The sequence below is a fragment of the Choloepus didactylus genome, chromosome X (assembly GCF_015220235.1).
Source record: "Choloepus didactylus isolate mChoDid1 chromosome X, mChoDid1.pri, whole genome shotgun sequence".
Lineage (NCBI taxonomy): Eukaryota > Metazoa > Chordata > Mammalia > Pilosa > Megalonychidae > Choloepus > Choloepus didactylus.
The window spans coordinates 157,548,049-157,574,911 of record NC_051334.1 but is presented as its reverse complement, the minus strand read 5'-3'; the positions used below and the strand labels follow the sequence as shown (position 1 = coordinate 157,574,911).

Here is a 26,863-nt window from a genome sequence, read left to right as displayed (position 1 = left end):
CTGTGAAGTCCCTCTGTTTGTGAGCTCTTTTTATAGGACTCCATGGAACTAATCAATACACACCCTGAATGTGTGAGGCCATATTTCCATGGAAATATTCAATCAAGAGGTCACACCATAATCAAAATTGTCAGTCAGAAATTAGGTGGGTCACATCTCCATGGAAACACTCAATCAGAAAGTTCCAACCTAATCAACACTAATCCATCTGCCTCCACAAGATTGCATTAACAAATATGACTTTTTCTGGGGGGGATAATATATACAAACCAACACACCCCTTATATCCCCCTAACCTTGACATTTAGGTTAGCTATAGTGCCTTTGTTGCACTTAATGAAAGAATACTATAATGTCACTGTTAGCTGTAGACCTTAGTTTACATGAATTCAATCTTTCCCGTATAGCACTCTATTATTAACACATTGTAATGGTGACATACGTTTGGCTTAATTTTCAAATATTTATGCAATTAACCATCATCATTGTCAACTCTAGGTTTTGCTAATATCCTTCTAACCATCTTAACCTCCTTTAATTATCTGTAGTTTCACTGTCCACAAATCTTTCAAAATCATTTTGAATCCTTTATGTTTTTAATTTACACCAAATGTTCATTCCCTGTTGTATAAAGTAAAATATGCAACTAGATGTTGTGGAGACAAAATAAGTAGTTTGATGTACAGAGAAGACCTGTAATCAACTCCTTATTGTATTTTCTTTGAGCTCTATTTGTGTAGTCTAAGGGAAGTAGACATCTGCCAGTTAGCTGTGATTTTGATCAGGGTGGACAGCTGAATCAGATAGCTCATTTAATTTCATATTGCCCTTTGTAGATACTGACAGAACAGGGATTGGTGGTGATTCATGAGGAATATACCATAAGGATCAGTTCATCCTAAGGATCAAAGATGCAAAGGAGTTGATGAGAAAAAGAAGGATAGAGGCAGAGTGCTCATTTGGGGGTTGGGGCAGATATCTGGCTAATGTTGGGAAGGCTTATAATCATTATCACCTTTGCATTTGGGGCTCTGCAAAACAACTCCAAGGATTTATCCAATTTTCCATTAACTTTCTAGAGTTGTATAGTGAGTTGAGAATACTGCTGAGTATTAGCATGAAGAGAGTATAAAAAGCTGAAAATGAGTTGCTAATGATCACACAGTCAGGTTTATGTTCAGGTTCATGCTCTTAGGGAAGACCAAAAAGGCATAAGGGCAATCCAGTGTCATAGATATATAGAGCAACAACAAAGGTAACCTTTATAGCTAGTGTAGAGAGTGATATACATCCACAGTAATTCTCATAAGTGAATAACTTTGACATTCCTTTAGAAGGCCCAGCCTGGACTCTGTTCCCTTAGGGACGTTGTCATCTCACTTAAAGCTCAGCTCTTTGAGCCTGGCATCTATCGACCCTATTCACACAGTTTTTTGAGACAGCAACTCAACTGTGGCCATCATTGAATAGAGGCTATGTTCAACTATATTCCTTCTAAATTCCATTACCAAATTATTTTCATATACTACACCTAACTTTATATGTAAGAAGTAGGTGTTTTCCCACAATGAGATCATATACCCCTAATAGTTAATATCAGTTTAAATGTCTTTTTTTATGAAAATGTATTTTTAAGTGTAAAATTGCCTTTCAGTGTCAAACTCTGCCTTTCAGCAGTGAAACAGCTTCTGTGATGCACAGAACTATTAACTCTTCCTGACAACATACGATGATATTCCAAGTGTAAATGTTCAAATAAGGTGAAGCAGGTTCTAAAGTTTTTTATCACTTGGGGATCAGCCATCACGTAAATATAGAAGTAAAGTTTATGGAGACTTTTGCAAAGGATAAGTCCTTCTCCTTACAAGTGGCATGTGTAGAATTTAATGTTTTATGAAATAACTTCTCTTCAAGCCAGGGCATGGCTGGTGAATTTGCAGACAAGGGTAATAATATATTTAGATAGGGTCATCTTTTTATACTCATTCTGCCACTGGTGATGTCACATTTTTCTGAAAGATCAGTAAGTTGGATAATTTCTTCTTTAGCATGTATCTTCCTCCTTACTGAAGAAGAGTGACCAAAATGTTCTTGTTCAAGAAAGAATGTTTTGTATCTAATATAGTTTGCTTCACATTTAGTAGTGATAGTTCTGGACCAAACTCCAACACTGCTCATACGATAAACAGCATTCATAACAATTACATTACTCACTGCAATACCAAAATTGAGCAATCAACTTGGATTCAGGAGACCTAACTGCTCACACCTCTAAAATATGGAGTGGGAATATTGGTTCAGATTAGTGATTTTCCAGGTGATGCGTGTGTATTGTGAGCATTTTATCAGCAGAAATTTTTCTTCAAATGAAATCTTTTGTAGAACTTCCATGTATAGAATAGATTAAAATAGATCTGTGCTGCTTAAGCCTAAATTGTATCAAACTTGTCCCAACCATATGTCAGTCCTTAGATACAGTGGAACACAGTTTAAAAACCATTAGGCAGTATTTAAGGCCCTTCATCACTCTGATCTTCTATGATTCCTTGACTTTACAATATTGAGACAACAGATCCAAATGACCCAATTAAGACAAAACTAATCTTATTCACAAAGATGGGAGAAACCATCTACTTATTTAGCAGTGCCTAACATAGGGAAGACTCATTGAAAGTATTTATTTGTGGTAGACACTCACTGTGAGATGTAGTGAATTAGTTGTTGCAGCCCCATTAAAAAATAATTGGAGCTCTATGTTTAATCAGCCACATGTTATGTTGAAAATGAGTTTGTCGACACTGTAGCGATGTGTGAGAGGGCTGGGCAGGCAGCCGGGTTTTTCAAGAAACAACTTCACCAAGATGTCCAGTGATAGGCAAAGGTCTGATGGTGAGAGTCCCAGCAGCAGTGATAGTTCAGATGTGGACCAGTGAGACCCAGCCACTCCAGAGCCTGAAGAACAAGAAGAAAGAAAACCTTCTGCCACCCAGCAGAAGAAAAACACCACACTCTAGCAAAAGCACTGCTAAGCTGTCCACTAGTGCTAAAAGAATTCAGAAGGCGCTAGCTGAAATAACCCTTGATTCTCTGCTTAACTGCAGTGCTGGGCCTAAAGGAGATAACATTTATGAGTGGAGATCAACTATACTTGGTCCACCAGATTCTGTATATGAAGGTGGTGTGTTTTTTCTGGATATCACATTTTCATCAGATTATCCATTTAAGCTACCAAAGGTTACTTTTTGCACCAGAATCTATCACCGCAACATCAACAGTCAGGGAGTCATCTGTCTGGACATTATTAAAGACAACTGGAGTCCCGCTTTGACTATCTCAAAGGTTTTTCTGTCTACTTGTTCCCTCTCGACAGACTGCAACCCTGCAGATCCTCTGGTTGGAAGCATAGCCACTCAGTATTTGACCGACAGAGCAGAACATGGCAGGATAGCCAGACAGTGGACCAAGAGATATGCAACATAATTCACATAATTTCTACACAGTGTGGAGGAGCAGAAGGCATCTTCTCACTGTGCTGCAAGTCTTTATAGCCTTTACAATACAGACTTCTGTGTATATGTTATACTGATTCTACTCCCTGCTTTTATCCTTTGGAGACTGGGAGACTCCCCAAAAAGGTAAATGCTACCAGGAGTAGAACTTTGTAGCTGTAGATTAGTTACATTTAAAATGCCTACTTACAAGCTTGCTTCTTTGGGATATCAAAATGTATTTTGTGATGTACTAAGGATACTGGTCCTGAAGTCTACCAAATATTATAGTACATTTTAGCCTAATTCATTATTTGTATGAAGTTATAAAAATAGCTGTAGATGACTAGGAATTATGTCATTTGTATTAAACCCAGATCTACTTCTGAGTATGTGGTACATGCTGTTGTGAAAAATGTTTTACCTTTGCCTTTGTCAGTTTGTAATGAGAGGATTTCCTTTCACCCTTTGTAGCTCAGAGAGCACCTGATATATCATCTCAAACACAATAAACATGCTCTTGAAAAAAAAAATGTCTCATTAAGGAGGGACATCAAGAAATAAAGTCTATTGTGGAGGAAAGCAGCTGGAAAGTTAATAAATTATTGGTATAAGTGTATGTGTATAGTATGTGGTGATGGAGATGTATGAAGTTTTTAGTTCCATGAGTTTGTGATGACCACATTACTTAGAAGTGGCAACACTAGGCATGAGTTATTCTGGTGTTCCCAAGTAAGTGGCTATAAAAACTTTATAGCACCCCACACCATCACCCCATATTTTATTTAAGCTACTTATTTTATTTGGATTTTGTCTCATTTAATCCATAGCCCTTTTTTTCCTTCTTGCCTATGTAACTCAACACAGAAATATGGTCTCTTTGGAGTAGGTAGGGCCAAGAGCATTTTAAAAGGACAGTGTGGAATCAATTTGTGTTCCAGTTAAAAATTTATGCATTCATGTGGGAAACTTATAGTTTATCTTCCTGTGGTTATGGTCAAATATGGATTAGAAAGGATAAATTATAAACCATAATTTATAAGAATGAATGATAAAGGCACCTGGAACACTGTAAGGGGAATAAAGCTATCAGGTATCACTGACTGTTTTCACTAGCTCTTCTGGGTCCATGTGCTCTCTATAGTTGAATTGGTAAGGGTAAACAAACCAGCCCTCTGACATAGAAAATAAGTTTGGCTTTGCTTTTATATTGAGCAAGTATTGGAATATAAGCTTCACTGGAGCAGGTATCTTGTATGGTGTCTCATGACTGTATCCCTAGTGCCTAGAATTCCTGGCATATAATAGTTTCTTAGTATTATTTTTGAATGGGTGAATTATTGGATGCAATCTTTATCTTTAACAAGGGAAGTGCTATCCTCTGAAAAACCTGTAAGTCAGAAACTCAAGATATATGTTAGAATGGAAGCCTTGAGTCTAGATGGCAGTGAAATGTACCAGACTTACCCACTTGGGTAGACTAAGCAGCTGAGGATAAATAAAAGTTTTCCAAAATGGAATAAACTTTAGCTTAGTAGGTTGAGATAAGTATCTAGATAGTTTTATTAAAGGCAATGAGTAGCACTCCAGGAAGACCATTGGTATCAAAAGAGGTAAAGGTGGGGGAAAAACAAAACAAAACAAAGCAAAACAAAACAGCAGCAGCAACAAAAACAAAAAACAGCATAGAGATGGAAAGCAAATATTTTCTGTCTTAGGGTCATTATCAAATCACTTATTTTTGATTAAGCATTTATAAGTGCTACTTTATCTATAGCAGTGTTTGTGCTCAATGGAGCTACTGTTTGAAATTCTCTGGACATTTAATTTTTACCAAATCTGTCTCCAGCTTTATCTGAATTTCTGATCTCAACACATCATCTCCTCTGATATTAAAAGTTTGTGCTATTCTTCTAGCAGCTTTGAATCTCTTGAACTTTCATTCATCTATTTAGTGAGTCAACAACAACAAAAATAATGATGTGTATTACTAGGCACTGAGATTTTAGTAACATAAAAGACAGACATGGCCCCAACTGTCACAGATCCTAATCTATAGTCCAGTCTTCCCTATTCCACATGCCTAGGTGTGACACATTGACATGGTGACTTTTTCAAATAAAAGTGCTTCTCTATTATCACTCAAGCATGCATGTGAATCCACTCAATATAAGTTGCCTTCAGTTTTCTCAACACTTATTTTTATTTCTTTTTATTTATTTAACTGTTTTCCTCTAGATAGAGACCAGCTCATTTTTCATGTGGCAATCTTGCCATGAGACAAAAGGGCTATTATGCAATGGAACCCATAAAGGATTCCTTCCTCAAAGAATGCCTATTGGAATATATTTAACAGAGTTGATTAAACATGGCTGGCATCTAATGTGACTTTAAAATATACTGAGCCTCTGATATCTCCTTCCTATATCCTCTGCCCCTACTTTTGTGCCCTCAAAGGAAGTAACTTTCCCTGGGTCATGATGACTTAGTTAAAATGCTTGTACTAAGAAGATTGCTAAACTGGCCAGAAAAGTGATAACAATAGCACATCCCATTTCTACTTTTAATGATTCTCAGGTTTTACAAACCTTTTTACAATTAATATTACTTAATAGGTATGGAAATATTCATAAGACATTCATACAAGGGAATGAAATATTTCAATGGCTGCAATATAAAACTGTAAGCACACAAATTTCTCACATGATACTGTTCTGTGCATCAAAGTGTATATTTTCAAATTGTGCTTATTGCAAATTTGGACTGCAGGTATCACCTTTAATGTTGCTCTGCTGGCTGCTGGGGGCTGGGAAACATCACTACTAATTGATATGCCTTAATGATCTGAGAGCTTTCAGAATTGGTGAACCCAAGAGAAATGCCAAAAAGTAGATATTTGATTCTAATTATGCATGCTACAAGCTGAAAGTAGACCCACTGTTGCAGTTATATCATTGTCAAGTTGCTAGACCTCAGGTTTTCTAGAAATTTGACACTATTACCAAACACTGCTTTACTGAATTCATGAAACAAAAGTGACATAAAAGACAAGGGCAGAGAAAAGCAGGTATCCAAGGTCTCTATTTGATACAGAGACTTCTCTTAAAAGAAAAAGAAGGTAAAAAGAAACCAAACCCGAGCTTGGTAAATAATGTTAATTAGCTCCATCCTTACTTTTCCTCATGTCTTTCAAATCAGAAACTTGGAAAATGTAGGAACAGAGATCTGAAAAGCCATTTGGGTTATTCATTTCCAAGCCCCACTTAAAGAATTGGGTCTGTTTAGGATTTGAAAAGGACAGTGGTAACTTATGCTCCTATATCTACTACTGGAATCTGGGTTAATATCTGCTTTTTGAAAACTGGAAGCCAATGGTGACACTTGTCTGGATGGATTCTCTCTATCTAAGCTGATAGGCCTTATTTTGTTTAATTTATTTTTACAGAGCTTACTTTGTCATCTTTCTCTGACTTGTTCAGGGTGGGGGAGGGGTGGAAATGAAAAGATGTTAGCTCTTCATGTCTTATGAAAGCCATTCCATTACTTCCTTGATATAACATGTATTGGGCAAGATGGGTCTGCTCCTGGAATTTTACCTGGTGTAAGTTTGTTTCTGAAGGAAATATATGATGGTATTTCAGGTTTATCACCTGGGTCAGCTGTATAGTATGAATCCAGCCTAAAGCCTGTAGAGGAAGGCAAGGTGTATCACTCCCAGTTCTGTTTCTCAAGGTCATCAAGTATGAGAGCTCAGAGGGACCCCTTAACCACCTAATCCAGCATGCAAGCAGGGGATAAATTATCTTGGATTTGTGATTGATCATAATTAAGATTCTGAAGGTCTTTCATGGTCAGCATCAACTTAATAATGAATAATAATTGATCTTCAAAATATAAGGCTTTCAATATTTTAAGTTTTAATATTTTAAGATTTAGAACCCTGTGAATGAGCAGTTCAGTTAATGTCATTCACTAACTCACTAAATACATATTGAGCCATATGAAAGGCACTATCCATAAGCATATACATATAATATAGTTTCTGTTTTCAAAGACAGTTATAATGTAGTATAGGAAATAAAGCATGCACACAGAAATCTACAAATAAAGCAAGATATGATGAGTGCCATAGCCATATAGGTATGATGGCCATGTAGTACATTGTCTAAACTGGGAGGTTTTTGAGAGTGAAAGGGGCACTATTAATAAATATACTAGTAAAAAAAGGTATAAACTATGACAGACCCAGAAGAACTAAGGTATACACTTACCCTTCATATGCATGATATATGCAAAATGCTCTTAGAGTTCACAGATGGCCAAGAAATCGTCAAACTAGAATGATTGGGGAAGTCATTAGAGAAGGGATAGCATTTGAGCTGAACTTTGAAGGATAGATATTATTTTTTAAATTCAATTATATTGAGATTGTTCACATACCATAAAATCATCCAAAGTGTACAATCAGTTGTTCATGGTGCCATTATATAGTTGTACATTCATCACCACAATTATTTTTTTTCAATTGTTAGAACATTTTCATTACTCCAGAAAAGAACTAAAGACAAAAAAAGAAAACTCAAATCCTCCCATATCTCTAACCACTCCCCCTCCATTATTGACTCATAGTATTGGTATAGTACATTTGTTACTGTTGATGAAAGAATGTTAAAATACTACTAACTGTAGTACATAATTTGCAATAGGTATAATTTTCCCTATGTACCCCTCTATTATTAACTTCTAGTTATAGTGTCACACATTTGTTCTAGTTCATGAAAGAGATTTCTAATATTTGTACAGTTAATCATGGACATTGCCCATCACAAGATTCACTGTTTTATACATTCTTGTATTTTAACCTCCAACTTTCCTTCTGATGACATACATGACTCTAAGCTTTCCCTTTCCACCACATTCACACACCATTCAACACTGTTAGTTATTCTCACAATACCGTGCTATGATCACCTCTGTCCATTTCCAAATGCTTAAGCTCAACCAGTTAAACATTCAGGTCATAGTAAGCAACTGCTCCCCATTCTTTAGCCTTGTTCTATATCCTGGTAACATATTTTCTGTCTATGAGTTTACATATTATAATTAGTTCACATCAGTGAGACCATACAGTATTTGCCCTTTTGTGTCTGACTTATTTCACCCAATATAATGCCCTCAAGGTTTCTTCACCAACCTGTTTCTTTTTAAGAGAGTTTTGTTCACACACTATACATTCTGTCCTAAGTAACCAATTGATGGTTGCCTGCATAATCATGTATTTATGCATTTGCCACCATCACCACTATCTATATAACAACATTTCCATTTTTTCCACAAAGAAAGAGGAAGAGTCAAAGAAGATGGAGAGACAAAAGAAAAAGAGAAAGGAAAAAATGATGGTAGCTAAAAAGCAACTAAAGGAAAGATAGAATTAAAATAAAGTGTAATAAAAGAGTCAGACAACATCGCCAATGCCAAGAGTCCCACATCACCCCCTTATATGCCCCTCTCACAAGCTTCCAGCTTTGGTACATTGACCCTGCCACATCAAAGGAAGCAAAATACAATGTTTCCATCAACTATAGTCTCTAGTTTGCATTGACTGCATTTTTCCTTAATACCACCCCATTTTTAACACTTTGCAAGTTTGACATTCATTTGTTCTCCTTCATGTAAAAACATATTTGTACATTTTATCACAATTGTTGAGCACTCTAGGTTTCACCAATTATACAGTCTGAGTCTTTATTTTCCCTCTCTCCTTCTGGTATCCCACATGCCCCTAACTTTCCTCTTTCATACTCACAGTCATCTTTGTTCATTGTACTTACATTGTTGTGCTACCATCACCCATAATTTTGTTCCAAACCTCTCACTCCTGTCTTTTCCTATCTGTCTGTAGTGCTCCCTTTAGTATTTCCTGTAGAGCAGGTATCTTGTTCACAACTCTCTCAGTGTCTGTTTGTCTGAGAATATTTTAAACTCTCCCTCATATTTGAAGGGCAGTTTTGCCAGACATAGGATTTTTGGTTGGTGGATTTTCTCTTTCAGTATCTTAAATATATCACACCACTTCCTTCTTGCCTCCATGGTTTCTACTGAGAAATCCACACATAGTTTTATCAAGCTTCCTTTGTATGTGATGGATCACTTTTCTCTTGCTGCCTTCAGGATTCTCTCTTTATCTTTGACATTTGATAATCTGATTATTAAATGTCTTGGCATAGGCCTATTCAGACCTATTCTGTTTGGGGTATGCTGTGCATCTTGGAGCCATAATTTTATGTCTTTCATAAGAGATGGTAAATTTTTATTGATTATTTCCTTATTTCTTCTGCCCCTTTTCCCTTCTCTTCTTCTGGGACACCCATGGCATGTACATTCATGTGCTTCATGTTGTTATTCAATTCCCTGAGATGTTGCTCATATTTTTTTACATTATTTTCCCTATCTGTTCTTTTTGTGTCTTTTTCTCCAGTTCCTGAATGTTTTCTTCTGCCTCTCAAAATCTGCTATTGTATGTCTCCACTGTGTTTTTCATCTCTTCTGTTGTGCCTTTCATTTCCATAGATTCTGCCAGTTGTTTTTTTTTTGAACTTTTGATTTCCACCTTATGTTTCCCCAGTGTTTTCTTCATCTCCTTCATCTCTTTTGCCATATCTTCCCTAAACTCATTGACTTTGTTTTTGAATTTATTTATCACATTTGTTTGAAAATCTTTGATTGTTTCATCAAAGTGAAACACTATCTCAACTGTATCTCAATTGGTGTGTAAGATTTTTCCTTTGGGCCATATCTTCACTTTTTCTTGGATGATTTGTAGTTTTATGTTGTCTATTCATTGGGTTTCCTTGATTACCCTAATCATATTTCCCCAGACTAGAAGGGGCTCAGGTCTCAGAATGGGCCTATATTCAGTATCAGGTTTCCCTGAGGGTGTGTCTTGGAAGATTGACAGACTTTCTTGTGGGGCCTCTAGCTGCTGTGCTTTTCCTACCCTTCCCAGCATGTGGTGCCTGTCAGCCTGTCACTCCCCACTGGTGTAAAGAGGTATGGCCCCTTTAATTCTCAGCTTAAGTTGTTTCTGTATTGACTGTTTCCCCCAGGCCCAGGGATCTGAGTTCTGAAGGGAGGGTAGGCACTAGAGCTGGGCCCCACCTCCTTCCTCTTAGTGAAGACACACCCCCTGGGGAGTTATCTTCTGTACTTGAATTGCTTCTTTGTCTCTCTGACTCTGTTAACTCCACCCCTATCTGGGTCAGTGCACTGGGAACTGAAAATGGCTGGGGCTTTCCCCACTGAGCCACTCATGTTGAGATAGAGTAAAAGGGAAAGAAAGCCCTTTTCAGAGCCAGTTGATGGCCGACAGTTTTGCCCATTGGCCAGAGATAGCATCTAGTCTTCTGGGCTTCCTTTCCCATGACAGAGGATATTTCTGGCTCTCTAAGGTCAGCTGTCTCTAAAAGCCTCTGTATTTTTTTAAATTTAATTTTTTTTTCTGTCAGTCCCACCTCCTCTCTACTGGGAGTGACCTCAGGGTACTTTGCTGCTTGTTAGGGGTTTGTCTATGTTTGTAGCTTGTATTCAGCAGTCCACATTTGTTAATTAAAACCCCAGTTTGAGCTAGGTTTAACTATATTTGCTTGCTCTGGGAATGCTGCTTTTTCCCACAGATTGGTCTGGCAGCTCATCCTGCCATGGAGGGAGGGGGCTCCTGGTGTGCTTCTGTGTTTTTACTTATAGCTTTTATGCTGCAGTCTCAGCCATTCCACCTATTCCAGATTGCTGTACAATGTTAGATATGATTTAGATGGGTAGCTCTTGGAGGAAGACATTCTAAGTGGCAAGATTATCCAAAGCAAGGCCCTGGATGTAGAGACAGGAGAGGTCTGCTTGAGGAGCAACAAGCAGTATACATTGAATTAAGATTAAGCAAAGAGTAATTGGAAGATGAAACTGGAATGACTGGTTAGGGACAGACTACTTTTGGCCCCATAGCTTTGAATGTTAGGCTAAGGAATTCAACTTTATTTCTGTTGGCATTGTGGACCATTGCAAATGCAGTTGAGTTACTTGGAAAGATAGCAATCATTATTTCCTTAACCATTTAGATTAGGATGCATTTTTCAATTAGCCATGTTAGGAAAAAAATGTCTTAAAGAAAGTCATTATTAAAAAGACCTATTTGATGTGCTAGTGGCTGGTTTTTGGAATATATAGATCAGTGTTCATTAACAAAAGCAAAACAGACTGGATAGACACTGATGTGGTGCTGCACTGTGTTTTTTAGGGACAAATGCCCAGAAGTGTACATTGTCATTTCTAGTGGTTATTGTTTCTGTTCTTCTTGGCCAGGTGAGCAGAGATCCTCCAATCATGCATCGTATTTGCTTTTCAAAGTTCATGTTTTATTTTTTATTGAGTCAAGTGTTTTATATTTCTTTGTCTCAAAATTGACTATTGTTCAGTATGGGCAAATGTGGCCTTATCTTTCAGAAAAGTTTATATTTTATTTCATATGATAGGCTTAATTTCACCATATTTTAAAACTTACTTCTGATTCTTCTTCATTTTCCTCTTCCTTTTCCAATCTCTCCTTGGTATATTTAGTCAATTTTCAAGAAGGAATGCACAAGTGTCAAGATAAAACAATTACACTAAATGGAACCGTCTTCTACCTTAGCAACATGAAATCATTATCAAAAATTTGCTTTGAAGACCCTTCATTGAGAAAACATAATTCAATCTTTCTGCTAAAGCTTGTCTGAAGTCTGCTGTTCACCTTCATGTTGCTGATGTGTGGGACTGTAACATTGGGGTTACATCTCTGTTCAGGCTACTCAGAGTCACAGTTATTTCAACTTTACATCCATTGTACCATGGCTAACTAGAATGTTGTAAAACACAAGGAGGAAGGAGCTAGGTTAGCCTTACATTGATTTCCCTTTACATATATGCTTAAGAAACTTTTATGTTTTCACCCCTCAATTTCAACTCTGATTGTTATACATGATGAGTCTCAGAATGTACCATTGAAGGATGCCACTAGACTTTGTTTGAGTCCTGTCTACTGGCCTCTTATTTATCACCTGGCTATCATCCTGATAATATAATTTATCCCATCCAATCTCTCACTTGATTATCTATAAAATTTTGTTTTCCTTTGTTAAGAAAGACATAAGAGATCTGGGGAAGGTCTGGAGAAGGGGAAATAGGAAGACTAGCAATTCAGGACTTCTATAAATGGACATCCTAAAAAGATGCAGTTTCTTCAGTTTCAAAAGACAAAAGTGAATAATTATAAGACAAAAGTAAAGGATATCATAAAGATGCTGGAGAAGGTGAGCATAAGGTTGTTCACCAGTTCCTTGAAACCAAGTACTTAGAGACCCAGTTATAGCTTCTGCCACGTTTTGAAATATTTTCCAGCATCATCTCTCACAATTCAAGGAGATTCACAATTCATGCTTTTATACAGTTTTACAAATTGAGTAAGCTGAGATCAGAAAGGACAGGGGGACAGTAATAGCATAATGTGACTCTAGAGGTTGATCAATGCAAAGGAAACCCAGGACTACAATGCAGTATTTAAAGAGCTGTGGGGGAACTTAGGCTTGTTTGTTAAAAGATGTTGGTCTTTAAGGAGGTTCAGTCTGGTGGTTGAGACATTGCATATAAAATCCAGGAATCAGGTGAAACACTGAGATGGACAGGCACTGGTATCATGGTTTCTGTTAACCAGTACATTCACTGTAATGCCCCAGTGGACAGAAGCATCCTGTTATAATGGTAATTTTAAAAGTACACAATCAAACTGAGGCAGAAATCCAGTTGTAAGGCCTGGACCAACTTTGAATGGAGCAAGGGAAAATGGAAACTTTGGGAATATATGGGCATCCAGGGCTGACCACTTACTTCATAATGGATTCCATGATCTGACAGCTCACATATTATTCGTACTGGTTGGGACTGGTTCAAGATATGGGCAGACATGAGATGTAGGCACAGAGTATTAGTGACCCAATTTGGAAACAACCCAGGAAGGCAGAAGCTAAAAATGACTGTTTCAGTTAAATGGGGGCGTATTAGTTAGGGTTCTCTAGGGAAACAGAAACAATGAGAGATATCTATAAATATAAGATTTGTAAAAGTGTCTCACACAACTGTGGGTAAACATGAGTCCAAATTCCATTGGACAGGCAGCAAACTGGCAACTCCAATGAAGATGTTCAATGAACTCCTCAGGAAATGAACTGGCAACTTCAACAAATTCCTCAGGAAACACTTTGTTGGTCAGCCAAAGAAGAAGTGAAGGTCCTCTATCTCTCTTGCTTAAAAGTCTTCAACTGATTGGATTAAATCCAGCTGGCTGCTTTCTCTAATTGTGGAAGACACGCCCATCAATGATGGCAACAGTCACAGCTGCAGCCAATTGACTGATGATTTAATAAACCAGCCTGTTGGTTTATTAAGCAGCTACAAACATCCTTGCAGCAACAGTTAACCCAGTGCTAGCTTGACCAAATAGCTGGGTACCATCACCTGGCCAAGTTGACACATGAACCTAACCATCACAGTCCACCCCTTGTCAACTTGACAGTTATACACATCACCTAAAACCATACTTTATCCTTAAGTAGAGAACAATGTCAGACATATATTTTGCCTAACAATACTCCACTGTGCAGCGTACAACCAGAAATGCACTAAATCTCTCCAGAATAGAGTGCAAGTCCTTGGGTGACATTAACTCTTAAAATTGATTTCCTTTAGCTTAAATACAGCAAAATGAATACAGATTAAGTCATATGATGAGGGGATAAGACAGAGAAGAAAGCAAAGATATTTGCTTTAAAGACAAATACAAACATACTCACAAGAAAACAAGGAGGAAATATTCATGCCATCATAGTCTTCATTTCTGTAACTGGTCACATGGCTGTAGTTCATATTTATCACTACTTTCTTCCACTATCCATTCCATGTTCCCTTTACCCTCAGCAAGCACTTCAGCTAGCTGTTGTTCTTTGCCTGGTAGGGTAATGCAAGCCTTCATTCCTGAATTTTCTTGGCCATTGGTAGTCCTACCTGGAATGGCTTGTTGCAGTTTTCCATTGACTTTAATCACAGGGCATGGTAGTACTAAGATATGCCCTAGGGGATCTCCTGTATTCCAGGAAAACTTCTTTACATCCATTGTGTAGTGGCAGTGCTATTTCCCCTTGATAGGATCAATCACCCCAGCCAGTACAGTAATCTCCTTCCTTGCCTGTTGATTCAGAGGCATAAGAAGCCCAAAGTGGCCAGGTGGCAGACTTAACTTCCAGTTCAATGGGATTATTGTTGTGTTTCCTTGTGAAAGCACTTCTCCTTTTTGAACAAAGACTTGTAGACCAGCAGAGCTTAAGCTTGCAGGGACAGGAAGCAAAAATTTTCCTAGTGGATCACTAGGAATGATAGTGAGTGGTGACACTTCTGTTTCCACCCCTTGATTCCTGGATCCATGAATCTTGGCTATGGGACAAACAGCACCATAGAGTGGACACTGATTCAGAGCAAACACAGCTGCCTGGAGAACACTGCCCTAGTCATGCAAGGTATTGCCACTTAGTTGGTGCTGTAATTGAGCATTCAACAGGGCATTCCACCATTCTATCTACCTAGCTGCCTCTGGATGATGGGGAAGATGGTAAGACCAGAGAATTCCATGAGCATGTGCCCATTCCCTCACTTAATTTGCTGTGAAGTTGTTTCCTTGGTCAGAAGCAATGCTGTGTGGAATACCATGATGGTGGATAAGGAATTCTGTAAGTCCATAGATGGTAGTTCTGGCAGAAGCATTTCATGTAGGGAAGGCAAACCCATATCCAGAATATGAGTCTATTCCAGGAAGAACAAATCACTGCCCCTTCCATGATGGAAGTGGTCCAATGTAATCAACCTGCCACCAGGTAGCAGGCTGATCACTGTGGGGAATGGTGCCATATTGGGGACTGAGTGTGGGTCTCTGCTACTGGCAGATTGGGCACTCAGCAGTGGTTTTGGCCAGGTCAGCCTTGGTGAGTGGAAGTCCATGTTGCTGAGCCCATGCATAACCTCCATCCCTATCACCATGACCACTTTATTTATGAGCCCATTGGGCAATGGCCAGAGTGACTGGGGAAAGTGGCTGATTGGTATCCAGCAAAAGAGTCATTTTATCTACTTGGTTATCAAAATCTTCTGTTGAAGTCCCCCTCTGGTGAGCATTCACATGGGACGCATATATCTTCATGATTTTTCCCACTCAGAAAAGTCTATCTACATAGCCCTTCCCCAGACTTCTTTGTCACCAATCTTCCAATCATGTTCCTTCCAAGCCCCTGACCATCCAGCCAAACCATTAGCAACAGCCCATGAATCAGTATACAAATGCACCTCTGGCCAGTTCTCCTTCCAAGCAAAGTGAACAGCCAGGTGCACTGTTCAAAGTTCTGCCCACTGGGAGGATTTCTTCTCACCACTGTCCTTCCAGGACATCCCAGAAAGGGGCTGCAGTGCTGCAGCTGTCAACTTTCAGGTGGTGCCTGCATAGCATGCAGAACCATCTATAAACCAGGCCCAAGTTTTCTCTTCCTTAGTCAACTGATTGTAAAGAACTCCCCAAGATGCCATAGCTGTGGGGTGGGAAAGAGAAGATAAAGTGGAAGGACTGGGGGTCATGGGCATTTGGGCCACTTCCCCATGTAACTTACTTGTGCCTTCAAGACCCACTTGAGCTCTATTTTGTATATGCCATTTCCATTTTGTGATGGAGTGCTGCTGTGCATGCCCAACTTTATGGGTTGGTGGGTCAGACAACACCCAGCTCATGATAGGTAACTCAGGTCTCATGGTAACTTGGTGACCCATGGTCAAGCATTCTGTCTCTACTGAGACCAAATAGGAGGCCAACAGCTCTTTCTCAAATGGAGAGTAGTAACCTGCAGAGGATGGTAAAGCTTTACTCCAAAATCCTAAGGGCCTGCATTGTGATTCTTCTATAGGAGCCTGCCAAAGTCTCCAAACAGCATCTCTATTTGCCACTGACACTTCCAGCACCATTGGGTCAGCTGGATCATATGGTCAAAGTGGCAGAGCAGTTTGCACAGCAGCCTGAACCTGTCACAGAGCCTCATCTTGTTCCAGTCCCCACTCAAAATCAGAAGCTTTTCTAGTCATTCAGTAAATGGGCTGGAGTAGCACACCCAAATGAGGAAAATGTTGTCTCCAAAATTTAAAGAGGCCAACTATGAGTTGTGCCTCTTTTTTGGTTGTAGGAGGGGCCAGATGCAATAGCTATCCTTCACCTTAGAAGGGATATATCAACATGCCCCACACCACTGGACACCTATAAATTTTACTGAGGTGGAAGGACCCTGTATTTTTGTTGGATTTCTCTCCCATCCTCTGTCATGCAAATACCTTACCAAGAAATCTAGAGTAATTGCTACTTCTTGCTTACTAGGGCCAATCAACATGATAACATCAATATGATGGACCAGTGTGATGTCTTGTGGGAGGGAGAAGTGATCAAGTTCCCTGCAGACAATATTATGACATAGGGCTGGGAAGTTGATATAACCCTGAGGTAGCTCAGTGAATGTAAACTGCTGGCCTTGCCAGCTGAATGCAAACTGTTTCTGGTGGTCCTTGCTAACAGCTACTGAGAGAAAAACATTTGTTAGATCAATAGCTGCATACCAGGTACCAGGGGATGTGTTGATTTGCTCAAGTAATGGTACCACATCTGGAACAGCAGCTGCAATTGGAGTCACCACCCAGTTAAGCTTATGAGAATTCATTGTCATCCTCCAAGACCCATCTCTTTTCTGCACAGGCCAAACAGGAGAGCTGAATGGGGATGTGGTGGGAATCACCATCCCTGCATCTTTCAGGTCCTTATGAGTGGCATTAATCTCTGCAATCCCTCCAGGAATCTGGTATTGCTTTTGGTTTACTACTTTGCTAGGCAGGGGCAGTTCTAGTGGCTTCCACTTGGCCTTTCCCACCATAATAGCCCTCACTCCATGAGTCAGGGAACCAATGTGAGGATTCTGCCAGGTGCTGAGTCTGTCTATTCTAATTATGCATTCTGGCACTGGGGAAATAACCACAGAATGGGTCTGGGGACACACTGGACCCACTGTGAGATGGACCTAAGCTAAAACTCCATCAATCACCTGACCTCCATAAGCCCCAACTCTGGTGGGCCAGACTGATCTTTTGGGTCTCCTGGAATTAATGTCACTTCTGAACCAGTATCTAATAATCCATGAAATATCTGATAATTTCCTTTTCCCTAATGCACAGTTACCCTGGTAAAAGGCCATAGGTCCCCCTGGGGAAGGCTAGGAAGAAGATTAACAGTATAAATAAACAGTATAAATAAACAGTGTAATAGGGTCCCTCCCCAAGTGTACCCATCCTTCCCTTCATTCAAGGGGCTCTGGATATATAAACTGTCTCAAGTCTAGGAATTGATTAAGGGGCTGTGACTCTCTGTTTTCATAATTCAAGGGAGACTTTTGTTCATGTGACCTAGAATTCTTCTGCCTATATAGTTCAAACAAGAATTTAGTCAATTGCCCATCTATTTTACTACTTGGTACTCCATAATCCACTAGCCAATGCCATAAGTCTCTGCGAGTCATATTATTTTGATTGCTGCTTTCAGCCTGTTTTCCATTATGGTAGCCACACCCACTTTGTATGTGGTGATTAACTGCAGCCACCTGGCTTCTGCTGACTTGGGATCTGATTATCCACATTGTGTTTAAGGATTCCAGTTCAGTGACAGCAGTTCCTACAGTAATAGCTGACCTACAGAGAAGGGCGACTACAGAGCTCTTCAGAGATGATGGAACTTGTCTCACAAATTTATTCCTCACAGTCCTTGCAAAAGGTGTGTCCTCTGGACATTCCAGGGGTCTGTGAGCAGGTTTTCCATGATAAATCCACTCTAACATTCCAATCTCTCTAAGCCTTTGAATCCCGTCCTCTACATAATACCAGGGAAGTTCTGGCATTTCAACCTCTGGTAGTGCTGACCACCTTTTGATCCATGTTTCAGCCAACCACACAAACAAACTTTTAACACCCTTTCTAACCCCTTGAGCTACAGCATTGAATGAAGAATCTCTCCTTATTGCACCCATATCAGTAAATTCAGCCTGATTGCACCCATATCAGTAAATTCAGCCTGATCCAACCATATATTTCTTCCACCATTATCCGACACCCTTAATATCCATTCCCACACGTACTCCCCTGGTTTCTCTATATATATGTTGGAAAACTCATACAGCTCTTTTGAAGCATTGCATACTTCCTCGTGGGTCACACTTTGTACCTCATCCTTCAGGGTCTGTTGGGACTTTAGTCTAGTTATAGGTCTTGAAGCAAAGACTGGTAGTGGAGGTGGGTCATGAAAAGAATTAGAAGTATCCCTCAAGCCATTTACCTCTGGACATTCTGTTGCATTTTCATCTCATAAAACAGGATTAATCTCTCTAGACAGAACAGTGAGGGCTGCTTCCTCAGGGGAGGTGATTACAGGATTAGCAGGCACTGAAGTGTTAATCTCTTTAGGAGGTTGGATGGCAGGATCCTTAGGGCAGACTGGAGGTGGGGAAGCTGATTCCTCAGGGCAGACTGGAGGTGGGGGTGGGGGCTGTTTCCTCAGGAAAGCCCACTACAGGTAAATCTAACAATGACTCAGCAGAATCTGGGGTTCCAGTGTCCTCACTGCCATTATTATCAATCTGTATGTCCCCATACCAAGTTTCAGGACCCCATTCTTTTCCAATTAGTGCCTTTACTTTAACAGCAGGCACCCTGAGAGGTTGAGATTTTAGTTTATGTTGTAAATCTGCTACTCACATGATGAGAGTCTGCATCTCATTTTCAGAAATCTCAAGTCTGCAGCCACAGGAAATAAGAATTTCTTTCAGGGCACACATAGAACACTTTACATCTGTCATACAGTACTTAAGCTTTAAATTTGAAGCCTTTAGCTCATCCCTTTCCTTTATAACTTTATCCAATATATCTAAGAGCAGCCAGCCAACATTATACCTGTGAAGGTGTTGAAAACACTGTCACCCAGAGCCTTGCTTTGTATAAGAGTATGATTAAGAGAATCAAATGGCACTATTTTGCATATCTCCATTGCCAACTCACGCCATGGACTGTCAGTGCCATCTTGATTATTGGAAATGGAGTCATTAGTGCCTTTGAATCTAATCAGAGTAGAAAACAAATTGTAAATGCCCATTTCAAGATTCTGTTTCTCAAGAACCACTCCCAGTACCAAGTTGTATTAGTTAGGGTTCTCTAGGGAAACAGAGTCAATGAGAGATATATATAAATATAAGATTTAGAAAAATGTCTCATGCAACTGTGGATAAGAATGGGTCCAAATTCAATAGGGCAGGCAACAACCCCAATGAAGATGTTTAATGAGCTCCTCAGTGTTACGGTGCCCGCGAGTTAGAGTACGAGACAGCCAAACAGAATTTAAAGAGCCTTTATTTAACCGGCCGGTGACTGCCGCCTGTCACTCCACGCAGGGAGTTTAGCAAGCAGCAGCGCCCACCGGAGAGTGCTTGAGACTTATATAGGCAGAAACCACATCCTGAAAATGCAAGCAAGCTACTTTGACAAAAGCAGAGTTGGCAGTTAATTAATGGGTACTTAAGATCTTTAGCAAGCTTGAGAAGTTTTCTCAAGGCCGGTGCAATGATTAATTATTGAAACGGTTACGCTTGGCTAATGTGTACATCTGCAAGTTTTACTCCCTAAAATGGCACAGTTTCACTCCCTCCTTCTCAGGGCTTAATGTTTACTTTGCAGTGATTACCGGTTGTGGGGGAAGGGGACTCTCTTGTTACAGATTTAGGGGAGGGAGCTCACTTTAGGGCCCCACTTCATTCCCCACTGGTTTTTAGGGAGAATCAAATCATTGTTTCTTAAGTGTTGATATTAAGGTAGTTAACCTTGGAGATTGAGAAAATATACTTTGAAACTAATTTGCCTCCTTTTTGTTTTGTTAAGGCTAGACAAAGTTTTTCTTGCTTTTTTGCTAAAGAGCTAACAGACTTTTTTAACTTAGTATTGCCTTTTTAAGGCTTTTAGATTTTGGTTAATTTGGGTACTAAGGATTTTAAAGTTTTTGTTTCCTGTGACTAGTGCTGCGGTTTTTACTGCGGCTGCCCCGGCTACCCCAAGCCCGAGGAATACTGGCACTAACACTGGTTCTTTTTGCTTGACTCGTTGGAGGCTAGTTAGCCCGAGGTGCTTTTTATCTCTCTCGCCAGAGTTGTACAGAGGTACAGGAATTAGCGTAAGGAGAAGTAGATAGGGGGAATTGAGGGGACTGGAAACATGTTTCTTGTTCTTGAAAGTTACTTAAAGTTTTGATACATATAGGTGCAATTTTTACATTTTCTTTTTCCAATTACTGGGAATTTTTTCAAAACTGCTGTGGTTTAAAAGTAACAGGGTTACAGCTTTTAATTGCACAATTTTTAGTAGGAGCTTCTGGCCTTTTATTTTTTGTGACCCTTAACAGACGGTTTACATTTTTTTTTATGGGGCTATAGTTTTACAGCCCTAACTGTAACAGAAATAATAATTTTTTTTTCCCCACATGCTGCTGAGGTACTTTTTAGTGGACAGATATAGTGCTGACTATTTTATAGTTTCTGTTTTAAGTTTAGGTTTTTACAGCTAAAGCCTTACAATTCCGCACGTCTCCCACCTAGGTACTTATTGACCGCTTCTGGTAAGTTTCAGTTTACCCCAAAGTGTTAGTCGTAGGGGTCCCTGTTCTCACGGCATCAGGTTTTGGGTGGTGGGCACGGATGGTGCAGTGGTTGTTTCTGGAGTTATAGTGCAAGGCCTGTAAGGACTTGAGAAGTTCAGAGTTAGTTAAAAGGGCGAGCTGTTCCTCCCCTATTTTGGGGAGAAGTGGGGGTGGCTTGCTGAACATGGCTTTATAAGGGGTAATACCTTTTACATAAGGAGTGCATTTAGCTTTGAGCAAGGCAAATGGAAGGAGACTTACCCGGTTCCCGCCAGTCTCTAGTTTAAGTTTGGTGAGGGTTTTTAAGTGTTCGATTTATTATTTTACTTATTTATTTATTTATTTATTTATTTTTACCTGCCCTAAGCTTTGCGGTTTGTAAATGCAGTGTAACTTCCATTTAATTCCTAATGCTCTTGCCAAATTTTGAGTAACTTGGGCTATAAAAGCCGGATCATTGTCAGACCCCATTGCTATTGGTAGGCTAAACCAAGGGATAATTTTGGCTAATATTTCTTAGCTACTACTTGAGCTGACTCTGACCGAGTTGGGTAGGTTTTAATTCATCCTGAGAAGGTGTCCACCAGCACAAGTAAGTACTTGTATTCCCTTGGTTCAGGAGGCAGTTCCGTGAAGTTTATGTTTTATTGCTTTTCTGGAAGTTGACCTCTTAGGCGGTGACCGGGGGCAGCAGGGGTACTTACATGACTTGAGTTGACTTGAGCACAGACGTGACATTTTTTTGCTTACTTTTTTTGCTACTTGAAAAAGCTTAGGTATGTAAAAGTTAGTTTTTAGCAGTTTAGCTAATTTTGTCCTTTCCAAGTGTGTACTTTGATGCATTTGGAAAATTAAGTTTCTTCCCAGTGCTTCTGGTAGGAGGATTTTGGAGTAGCCGAATATTGGAGTTTGAATAAGCTGGGGTAACTTTTAGTACCCGGGGCGGTAGGAGGGGCAAAGCTTGAAGAGGCCCCACTGGTTTTAGGGATGCTTCTTTGGCCATCTGGTTGGCGAAAGCATTTTTTTGTTTCGGGCTTATTTTTTTTCTGGAGGTTAGGAGACCACGTTCCTGGTAGATGGTTTTATGCACGTTGTGCGGTGGCAAACGCATACCGGTTGTCTGTGTAGACAGTTAGGCCAGCCTGCCGCAACCGGATTGAGGTGCTTTGAAAGATAGGCTACGACCCGTTTTTATGGCCCCAAGTGCTGTGTTAACACTCCTTTTGCTGCCCTTTGTGTCTCGGCTACATGCAGCTGGAACGGCTTTTTGAGATTTGGGAGTGCTAAGGCTGGGGCCCGAGTGAGTGCCTTTTTTAGAGTCTGAAAGTTTCCCTCCTCTTTACAGAACGTGCATTGCTTTTGGCTTAGAGGGGGCCCTCTTTGTCCTTCTTTCTTACTGGACAGTCTATTACCTTTTCCCGACTTTTCTTTGAATTTTTGGTTCCTTTTTCGGTTTTTATTCAGTGCCTGGTTTTCACTCATGGCAAGTAGGACTTTTGTCATTTTTTATTTAAGTCTTTGGAACACTCTCTATTAGTGAAAACTTGTTGAGCAACCTTCACCAACTCGCTCATTACCTTTCCCTTAAAGCCTTCTAAATTCTGTAATTTTTTTCTTATATTTGGGGCTGACTGGGCGACAAAAGCAATATTAATTGCTTGCCTGTTTTTTGGTGCCTCTGGATTTATAGGGGTGTATAATCGGTAAGCCTCCTGGAGGCACTTTAGAAAAGTGACAGGGGACTTAGTGGCCCCCTGAGTTACCTCAGTTACCTTGGACATATTTGTAGGCCTCCGCGCTGCTGCTCAGAGAGCCCCCATTAGAGTCTGGCGGTACCGTTCGAGAGCCTCCTTACCTTAATTTGTGTTAGGGTCCCACTGGGGTCAGGTGAAAGGAAAAACAGTTTTGAGGCGGTTTGCTTCCGTGGTAGGTAGATCGTCTGGCTCCACGACTAGTTTCCATCCCTGGGTACGGATTCTCTCCCTCTTTTGACGTGAAAAGGGTTTGCAGAAGTTCTTGATAGTCGTCCCATGTGGGCTGATGGGTAAAGAAAACGGACTCTAACAAAGAGATTAGTTCTTGGGGGTTTTGACCCTCTTGTATTCCTAGCACCTAAAACAGTAGGTGCTTAATAAATATAAATTGAAGCAATCAATGTAAAGTGTACTGTCTGGGCTTTTGCCCAGAATAAATACCAAAAGTTTCAGCTGGAGCAGGGTTGGATGGAGAGACCAGAAACTAAATTCTGGGTCCCTCCTTGAGGAGGGAGTTAGCAGCAGGGACCCCTGCCCAGCCCGGTGAGGTAGAGCAGCCAGGCCCCAGCATTAGGGGCCTGAACAAATAAAGGACTGAGTTTTTTTTTTTTCCCAAGGGGCATGGCGCCTCAGGCCTGGCTTCAGGTGGGCTGTGGCACCAGGAGTTTGGAGAGGGGGGCACATGTAAAATACAGTAAGAACACTGGGTCAGAGTCTCATTTAATGAACCTCTGTGATAATTTTTCACTGGAAGGAGAGTACTTTTTTTACACAAAGTTAAGGGATGACGATTTGATCCAAATAGAATTTTGTTGGATTACTCATTCCAACATATTTGAATTTGAATGCAGCTTGCTAGGTTCACTATTAGCAACATTGCACAATTACTTTATGTTATTTAAGAACCATAGAAAGGAATGTTCTAGAAATTTTTTAACTTAAATTTTAAAACAAAACTAAATATTTGCTAAGGGCATGATCTTATTATTAATTCACAATTCAGCCATCAGCAAAAATTCAGTAAGTGGAGCAATTGTATGGATTTCTAAACATGACATAAAAACATGACTGCATACTTACTATCTATTGCACATCTTACTTTTTTGATAGAGTTAAAAAATTTCAAGTTGATGGATTTCATAAAGTAGATGGCAACTTAACATTTTACTGTATTTTACATTCACTTTGCTAAACAAAAGCCTTTAAACAGGCCACAAAACACTTGCAATAACACATTTACTTTCTAATAAAATAAACCTTTTTAATAACATTGAAGTAAAATGGTTTCATTTTTGCATTAAATGACATACCATGAACTTCTGCAATATAAAACTGCTTTAAAAATGAGTATTAAAAGCTATTTACAAACTCCGGAGTGGGAACAAGGGGTCCTCCTGAACTTAGGGTGGGGGGGAACTTGAACTATTCCTGGAAAGGGCCCTGCGCTAGGGGCAGAGGGTCCTACGGAATAAGGTGGGGGCCATGATAAGGGGGGACTATTCTGTGGGGGGTTGAGGACTGGGGGCCTTTTGGGTGGCCCTTTAGAATGAGTATATCTCGCTTTTTGGATGGTTTAGGTGTTGAACAATTTTAGTCCCAGGGAGCTGAGTGGCAGCCTGCGCCTCCCTGCCCTCAGGTGGCCTGCCTTGCCCCCTGCCCAGGGAAGTGGCCTCTGGTCCCCAGCAGGGTTCCCTGAGGACATGCAGCACTTGTACCACCATGGTGCCTCAGACATAGACAGGTGGGCTCCAGCGGGACAGCTGTCACTTGGCAGGTCAGCTCCAGCACAGCTCAGTCACAGGGACAAGTGTGAGGCTTACCGTGCCCCATGGGGAGCCTCTGCCCCCACCCCCACCTCCTGGCTTGAACGCAGAGAAGCCACTTGTCTTCACTAACCTCCCCCCCGACCTTGGCCTTTTCATGTGGCTGTTTCTGATGCCCAAATACGCTGTTCAGTGGGGCTTTGGCTGACACTTCCCAACAGTGGCTTGCCGTTTCTAGAAAGTACAAAAGGATTTTCTGAGGCCAGAGACTGTAAGAGGAAAAGCAAGTGGTGTCACTAAGAAAAGATGAGCCACTTTTTAAGCACCAGGCGAGCAGTTAATACCACCTCCTAGGGGGCTGGCATGTCTTCAGGATCTGGGAACACACTGGCTCCAGGACACCCCTGGATGTACAAGCAGACAGATGTCCTGAGACCCATGACGGAACAGAAATACCAAAAACAAAGGATGCTGGGGACCACTCCCTGGCTCACATACTTGGGGACCCGTCTCTGCTCTCTCCAGTTAGTGTCCAGCTGGTGATTGCTGATTATCGACAAATAATTTACTGGTGGCCCGTTTCACAGGGGAAAGCTTGCACCCTGGCCAGAGGCAGGTCCTGGCACCTGCTCACCACTTCAGTGCTTGTTTACCAGTGCTCAAACCTTGGGGATAGGCTTGCCCACCTGGCCCGGCAGCAGGAAGGCAACACCCGAGTCTCTAGCCACGCGCCGCTGCCTCCAGACAAAGGGCCTGTTCACCCCCACCTCAGCCCTCCTGGAGCCCGTGGACAGCACAATATGCAGAAAAATGATTAAGCCATTTGGGGCGGTTAGTGAGGATGCCGATCCAGGTTTCAACATAGGGAATCTGATCCGGTTGTCCTGCACTCCTGTAAATGACTCTTTGAACCTGAAAGGTAATTAGCAAATTTAGAGTGCCCTCGGGGGGCCAATTAGAATTTGGAAAGGTTGGCCATTTGAATTTGCAAAGGGCCCGAAGAGCTCCTGGGTTGACCGTAGCCCCTGACCCTGCAGCTCATTGGTGGAAGTCCTGAAAATTTTTAAGAAACACTGCAACGGAGAGCAAGCAGAAGCAGACAGAGACTGACGGTTGACAAAACAGAAACAGAACAGAACAAAGACACTAACAACAAAACACAAAACAGAGACTAACCAAAACCTGAACCTGAGGCCATCAGCCACCGTCGTGTTCCGAGGCCGGGTCTCGGAGTTATGGCTGTGTCCAGCCCTCCTAAAGACCCTAAAGGGGTACCCCACTAGACCAGATTAGAGATCTCTTACCGTTGTGGGCCCATGTCCAGATGGCTTCAGAGGTGGATTTTTGAATTTCGAGGCTTGACCACCCGGTTCTCTGCCAGGGCTGAGGAACGTCTCTCAGCGCGCGCCCCCTGGGGGAGGGCCGGTAGTCAGACTTTGTCTCGACTGATGAGCCTCGGCAAATGCCAAGGACTACCTCGCTGGGGCCTCCAAATGTTACGGTGCTCGTGAGTTAGAGTACGAGACAGCCAAACAGAATTTAAAGAGCCTTTATTTAACCGGCCGGTGACTGCCGCCTGTCACTCCGCGCAGGGAGTTTAGCAAGCAGCAGCGCCCACCGGAGAGTGCTTGAGACTTATATAGGCAGAAACCACATCCTGAAAATGCAAGCAAGCTACTTTGACAAAAGCAGAGTTGGCGGTTAATTAATGGGTACTTAAGATCTTTAGCAAGCTTGAGAAGTTTTCTCAAGGCTGGTGCAATGATTAATTATTGAAACGGTTACGCTTGGCTAATGCATACATCTGCAAGTTTTACTCCCTAAAATGGCACAGTTTCACTCCCTCCTTCTCAGGGCTTAATGTTTACTTTGCAGTGATTACCGGTTGTGGGGGAAGGGGACTCTCTTGTTACAGATTTGGGGAGGGAGCTCACTTTAGGGCCCCACTTCACTCAGGAAATGAACTGGCAACTTTGATGAACTCCTCAGGAAGCACTTCGCTGGTCAGCCAAAGAAGTGAAGGTCCTCTATCTG

General features: G+C 40.9%; 1 pseudogene; it reads left to right on the top strand.

Annotated features, from left to right (window-relative positions):
- Positions 1-2,861: 2,861 nt before the first annotated feature.
- On the top strand, positions 2,862-3,480 carry LOC119522995 (annotated as a pseudogene).
- The last annotated feature ends 23,383 nt before the right edge of the window (positions 3,481-26,863 follow it).